This window comes from Choloepus didactylus, chromosome 14, assembly GCF_015220235.1.
Source record: "Choloepus didactylus isolate mChoDid1 chromosome 14, mChoDid1.pri, whole genome shotgun sequence".
NCBI lineage: Eukaryota > Metazoa > Chordata > Mammalia > Pilosa > Megalonychidae > Choloepus > Choloepus didactylus.
In genome coordinates, this window is record NC_051320.1 from 37284924 (window position 1) to 37292518 (window position 7595).

At 39.9% G+C, this 7595-nt stretch overlaps 1 pseudogene; it reads right to left on the reverse strand.

Moving 5' to 3' along the window:
• Positions 1–414: 414 nt before the first annotated feature.
• Positions 415–4747, reverse strand: LOC119508822 (annotated as a pseudogene).
• Positions 4748–7595: the final 2848 nt, after the last annotated feature.

The window sequence follows — 7595 nt, forward strand, 5'->3', positions numbered from 1 at the left end:
GGCTGTGTGAACCAGTTTTACAAAACTACAAACAGACGACACAAAGTTTTACACCCAGAATTGCAAAGGGATGGCAGTGAACCAGGTTAAAACGTTACCGCCCCACGCTGTGCGCTTTCACCACCTGCTCCTCCTTGGTGTACCCAATGGCCGCCACACTTGGCGCTGGGGCAAAAGTCTGTATAAAAGAGTCATGGGAACACAGTCAAGTTCCCAGGCAAGCATCCTCTGTGCAAAACAGGTTTCAGATGGTTTCCTGTTTGTTTTTTCTAAAATACCAAGAATTACAATTGGCCATTGAGTGATTAAATATCAACAGAAGCAAGGTAGTTTTAAGATGAAGATAAAATATTGCAACATGAATGAAGGAATATATTAACTTGCTCTTTTGATCCGGGCCTCACGGCTTCCTCCTTACTTCTTCCTCTTTTCCTGGACAAACCATGGACAGAACCATTTTCCTTTCGGTTTCGTGGTAAGATCCACACAGGCAAAGTGGAACCACTCGATCAGACAATCGGGGTTGTCACAGCCAATCATCTCCCCGTAGGACACCTGGCGGCACAGGCAGTACGTGTGCTGGTTGGGGTCCACCGGCATGTCCAGCACGTCCAAGCGGTGCACTGACAGGACAGTGTCGGTGAACTCCAACCCTTCTTTGTGCTTCTTTTTCTTGGGAGTATCATCTTCTGATGCCCTCCTGCCCCGGCCCCAGGAGCCTCTTTTTTCCTTCTGACCTGACTTTTTTTTAACCCTCGTCCTCCAGAACTCTCAAAGTCACTGCCCTCCATCTTATCCTTCAGGTCGTCTTCAAAGCTTGCCAGGTCTGCATGAAGTCTTCCGATGTGCTTGTCTGCCATCTCCTAGGTCTGCATGGCCAGCTGCACCTTGTCGTTGCTGCACTCCTTGCACCTGCTGTAGGCGCTCTGGATCTTCTGAAGGTGCCCCATGCACTGGTCAGGAGAAAGGGTCTTCATGGTTGAGATGTACTCTGTGGCCAGGATGTCAATCTCTGCCTTCTTATCTTCGGTCCTCTGGTCCAGCGCCCACATCAGCTGGAAGTCCCTCTGCAGTTCGCGGGGAAGATTCTGGATACTGTCCAGGTAGTGCTTCAAGGACACGGCAGTCACTGTCTTCCTCCACAGCTGCACTGGGTCTCTCAGAACTCATTTCTTGACACAGGCTATGCAATAATGGAAAATACACCTAGAGTAGTGGAAACTCAATAAATATTTGCTGATCTATGAAGGGAAGAATGGAAAACTGAATGATAGCCTGAATTGACAGGATAAAAGAGATAGTTGAGGTCTGATGAGGACCTTCAAAGATCCTATTAAGATGAGGCCAAACTGAACCAGGGTGGGCCTTATTGCTATATGACTGGCATCCTTATAAGCAGAGGAAATTTGGACACAGAAGAAGAAGCCATAGGAGGAGACAGATTGCCATGTGACAGAGGCAGAGACTGATTGCCAGCAAACCATCACAAGAATGCTACAGACTTTGGAGAAGGCATGGCCTGCCGACACCATAATCTTGGACTTCTAGCCTCAAAGCTGCGAGCCAATAAATTTCTGTTGTTTAAGCCAAACAGTCTGTGGTATTGGTCATAGCAGCCCTGGAAAACTGAGACAGAGTCGGCATGGGGAAAAAAAAAAAAAAGACAAACTGGAGAAATATTGCATGGGTAGAACCTCAGGTTTTGATAAATGTTTGGCTATAGGGATATAGAAGACAATGGAAACAAAAATGGTGACAGAGAGATGATCATGTCTTGAACATGAATAAAAGAATTAGAAAGGCAATTAAGGTTGTAAAGTTAGTGCTGAGAGATAAGTTCAATTTCAGACTGTTTTATTTGGAGGTGCTAGAATACCTTCTAGGTTGAGATAAACAAGAGACTGGAATTTCAACTTTAAGACTTGGAAGAGAAGTGGGATAGAAATAGAGATTGGCAGTCTTCTTAAAGAGTTCTGTTGAATCTTGGGATAGTTTAGGTATATGAGAATAAAAGAGTATATTCAATCAAAAATTCATTGATCCATTCGATAACCATTTATTGACGACCTAATATGTTCTAGGCACTGGGCTACAGGCTGAGAATAATAGTGGCCAATATTTATTGAGTACTTACTATATGATAAGCACTGGTCTGGTGCTGGGGATAGAGTGGTAAATTTAGATGAAACTTAGATCCTAGTGATAGGAGAAAGAAAATAAAAGTTATAAGTAAAATATATACTATGTTAGATGATGGCATGGAGAAAAATAAAGCTAGAAAGGGGGGTTAGGATTCGGGGCTTTCCAGTTTTAAAAGATGGTCAGGGAAGACCTCCCTGAGAAGGTAACATTTGGGCAAAGAAAAGAAACAGATAAAGGAGTAGAAGCATGTGGGAAACAAGTTGTTCTGTTTCCCACCTGCCCAAACAAATAAAACGCATAGGTTTCCTTAAACAATGGAGATTTATGGGCTCAGGATTTTGAGGCTAGGAGAAATCCAAGCTTTATCAAGGTGATGCTTTCTCCCAGAAGAATGTGGCAGTCTGGGGCTGGCTGCTAGTGATCTTGGTCCTTGGCTTTTCTCTCCCAAGGCCATGCTCATGGAGGCCTCTCCTGGTTTCTAACTTTCACTGACTCTCAGCTTCTGGCTGCTTCCTTTGGCTTTCTCTTTCTCTGTGGCCTCCCCTATAAGGCCTTCAGTAATAGGATTAAGGCCCATCCTGATTGAGCTGGGCCACACCATAAGTGAAGTAACCTTATCAAAGATTCTATTTACAATGGGTTCACACCTACAGGAATGGACTACATCTAAGAATGTTTTTCTCATACATAGCTCCAAGCCATCACACAACTGTTCTGGGAAGAGCAGCAAGCAGCAGCAGGAACACTAAATGCAAAGGTACTGGGGAGGGAGCATGCCTGGAGCATTTGAAGAAAGAAAGAAGGCCACAATTTCTACAATAGACCACGCACAGGGAGAGTAGGAGGAGATGACGTCAGGGAAGCAACAGACGCCAGCTCATGTAGGACTTGTAGGCCACTGAAATGACTTTAGTTTTATTAAGAGAGTGGGATGAGAACTCACTGGAGGGATTTGAGTGAAGAAGTGACACACTCTGGCTTATATTCTAATAGTATCACCCAGGCTTCCATTGGAACGAATAGTTAAAGGGACAAAAATAGAAGCAGTTAAGGGGCTAACAAAGCAATAGATTACATACAGAAAGGTTAAGGCAGATGAGGACAAAGGAGATTTCATTAGGTTTGGCGATTATGAGGTCACTGATTCCTCACAAGAGAAGTGAAAGGGTGAAAGCAGGGGGCTAATTACAATGGGTGTAACAGATGCAGTTGGTACCCTTCCTATATTCCTCTGGCACTCACATTGCCAAACTTGCTGGTGGCTTTCACTGCAAGCGTCTGCCACTTTCAGCCTAAGGGCTTTATCACTAGCTGGAGTCTAGCCCTGATCTTGGAATTGGCCATAAATGCTAGAATGCTCCTCTCAGGAGCAGCCCTCAATGATTTAGGATGGGAATTGATGGATAAGTACTCCAGTATTCCTAACCCTGAAGGGGGACAACTCTAAGACATGTTCTACACAGTCTCCTCAAAGTCCCCCAGTGAATTTCAAGTCTCATTTTCCCACAGTAGTAACCTAAAAATTAACACATCCTATATTGGATCTTTCTCTTCTCTGTCTCTACTCCCCATTCCCCTATCTAGGGTCACCTCCTAAATAAACTATTTCCCTCAAATTCTTATCTCGGAGCCTGCTTCTGAGGGTATCCAAACTAAAACATTAGGTAATAAAAGTTATAAGAAATAAAGGTGAAAAAAGAATAGTTAAACTTGCTTAGGAATGAAAAAAGGGAGATAGAACAGGAGTTGGAAGATGACATAGGATCAAAAGATTTTTTTCTTTATATCATAGGAGAAAATCAAGCAAGTTTATGTACTAAGTGGAAAGAATCTATATGAAGGGATTCAGGATGTAAGGCAGGTGATAAGCTAATGGAGCAAGGTTCCTGGGATATTAGAAAGGCATGTGATAGCATAAAGAGGAGTACATAGTAGATAGTAGAGGGAGAGAAAAAAAAAAATAGAAGGTGGTGACTAATATAACACTTGATTTAAGTGGTGAATGGCAGAGGAGAAAAAACTTAGAGAAGTGGTCAAGAAATACATAATGCAGTGACATAGAAGACAATTTTAAAGGAGAGACAGAGGAAATGGTTGCTGGATTTAGCAATTACCTGAATGATCACTAATGATATTTGAAAGAGGAACTTGTGTTTATTCAATGGTATGGGAGATCCACGAAAAGGATAAAGGAATAAATAGATAGGGTAAAGATACAGAACTGCAAATAGGTGAGCCCTTGATCAGCTGACATTTCCAAAATATACATTCACAACTGTTTAACAAGGAAAGAATCCTATGTCATTTCCAGGCACTCCCAGCTGCTTATATTTATAACCCTTTGGCTATTTGGTTACATCATATGAAATTGCTTATATTCAACCCTTTTAAACCTACAAAAATGGCAATTTTGTATGGTTCAACCCAATACTCAAAAATATCATGGGTGAGGTTTCATGTTGACTAGATATCAGATTCTCAGGTGCTCTTTGTCAACCATCAACACTAAGTCTAGAGAGTGTACCTGAGGCTTAAAACTGCCAAAGACACTTTGTGGTTCATGAGACTGAGGGCTGAAGGTAGTAAGAGTTGACAAATTATTCATGTCACTTTTAGTCTTTGCTAATAACACATGCTCTACCAAAAAAAAATAACTATTTCTATAATTCAGTATTAGAAATAAGCAGCTTTCTTTTGCTGAATTTTCACAAATATTCTGAAAATTAAAATCTCCCTCTAGATCCTTCTGTTTTTTAATATAACCATTTTTGCAAATGAAACAGTTTTAGTAGAATGAAACTATGACTGGTGATTTTTCTGCTAGAGACATCTTTGAGTGAAAGCAACTTTAGTGAACTTGATTATTTTGAACCTTACTCCTTGCTTCAGTAATTTTTTCTCAAATTTAATTGCTTTGAAGCTAATGATGAAGGGCATGTAAAATGCAATTAACAGATGAAAAATATCCCTTGTGAATTGATTTTAAACAGGAGTGACAGAGTGTGACATTAAGAAATGGTATTGGAGGTGCACACTGTGCATTTCACTGTAATTATATCAGTTTCAGATTCCAGAACACTGCAGTTTCACACATGCTTAACTAAATTATGTCAATACCAACACTTTTAGAGATAGGTAAGATGGGGACAGTAATTCCTTGCCTTTCTGGATACTGGATCAGAAGAAGCTCTGGAAGTCTCTTCTACCTCCAAAGATCAGTGGTTGAAATAGAGGGTGAGCTGAACAGAATTCAAAGCCCCCCCCCCCAAAAAATGACATCATATTTAGTATACTTTGGACCTATGGGAGAGAAAGTGGGCTGCATTAATTCCACAACTTCCCCACAATCCTATAAGTAGTTTCAGATTGGAGTATTTGCTTGTTTGTTTTTTGGAAGATGTTAAAAAAAGAGAGCGAGGCTATTAATTTTTTTATTTTAATTAAAAAATTAAAACATTTCTTTTTTTTCAAAGAAAACTTTCAAAGCTTTAATTATACCATTTTACAGAAAAGGCTTTCAGATGTTAATGCTTAGGCTATATTCTACTGGTTGTACAGTTGATGTCCAATCTGTATCTGTAATACACCATGTACTAAATTCCTATTCTACGTGTTCCTTTCAATGATGGATTATATGAATACGAGGGAATTGTATATGTTCTACCTTTGTCTCCATTTATGTTCATAGTAATGCTTCTTAGGCCTTCAAGAACTCATGGCATGCCCTCTTTTCTCCACTTTATCCCTTTTCTAAGGCAATTTATGATAAAAGAACAAATAAGAGTCATTGAAGGAGTCTGAGGTCCTCACGTGTGGGGCATTTGTTATATACTGGGGTACCTGGAAAGCCTTAGAAGCCTAATGGTTAGCTCAGGTTCTCCAGAAGGTATCTGGGGTCACAGAGAATGTCAGCTTGCAGACATTTCAAGATAGAACAGTTATTTGCTGGGGTCATAAATGGCTGTGTTTATGGGAAGTTTTAACATGTAGTAAAAGCCTTAAGAACAAAATAACACCTACATTTTATGCTGGTTCCATTTATTTTCTTTGTTGGCAAATAGGTGAGGTAATTCTACTCATAATAATTGTTTTATTCAGTGAATAATATTATGTGCTTTATATAATGTATTTATTATATTCCCCATTAAAAAGAACATTACAATCCCCCCTTTAAAGACAAGGAAACAGAAATTAAGTGACTTGCTGAAGATCACACAACTACTATGTGGCAAGCTAAAAATTCAAACTCAGTTCCATCTGGCTCTTAATTCCACACTTTTCCACCCTCCTAGGCAATGTTCAAGCAGGGCCTTTGGATATCATTCTCAGTTACATATCACCCTCCTAGTTGTAAAGTGTACGGTCTAAAGTGATTGTGTGGCTCGCTCAATATACCACTTCCTTAATTGCTGAACTCAACCATCTCTAGCTGAACTCAGTTGACAGATTAAAAATGAAAAGTTAAACTGCTAAGGTATATATCCTCCACTTAATTAAGATAATTTAAGAGGGCTCTTATAAGCCAGGATTAATAACAGGTAGACTTGAACCATTTATTGCTTTCTCCGGAGACACTTAAGTTACTTCAAAGTTCTTTCACTAACCCTTGTATTTTGTTCTTTAAATAAACATTTCCAATTAAAGCATAACACTATACAAAGAAGAATGCACAAACCTAAGTGCACAGCTTAGTGAAATATCACAACCTGAACCCATCTGCGTAATTATCTTACACAGAAAAAAACTTTGCCAGCACCCCAAAGCCCCTCATCCCCCTCCCAAGCACTCCCCCCTTTGTCCTCCCAAAAAGTAACCATTATCTTGACTCCTAACACCATAGATTAGTTTGACCTATTTCTGAATTTTTTATAAGTGGCATCTTGCAGTTTTCAATATTTTTTTGTGTGTTAATTCTTTCACTCAGCATTATGTTGTTACACATATTTTGTAGTTCTTTCATTTTCATTGCTGGCTATTATTCCATTGTATGAATATACCATGTTAAAAAAAACAAAACAAACCCATTCTACTATTGATGAACATTTGAGTTATTTCCATTTTTGGCACTATTACAAATAACGCAGCTGAGAACATTTTTGTATGTCTCTTGTATGCATTCGACTTTAGCAGATCATGCTGAACAAATTTCCAAAGTGGCTGTACCAATTCACAATCCCACCAGCTGTGAATCAGGGTCATCTCTACATCTTAGTCCTCATTTTTGACATTTGTTAACATTTCTGCAAAGTTGAGAGCTAGAAGGAAGCCTTGCGCCTATCCTACTTCAACAGAAGGATGTTAAATATTCTACCCAGGATCACTGTGATTCAGAGGGAACCAGGCTGGCTCCTTGCACTCGTCATTGTGAACAAGTGTTAGCGCCTGAGCTGGAAGAGTTTCAGGACCAGGCTGTGAACTGAGACAGTTTAATGAGATATGGCAGGACACCAACT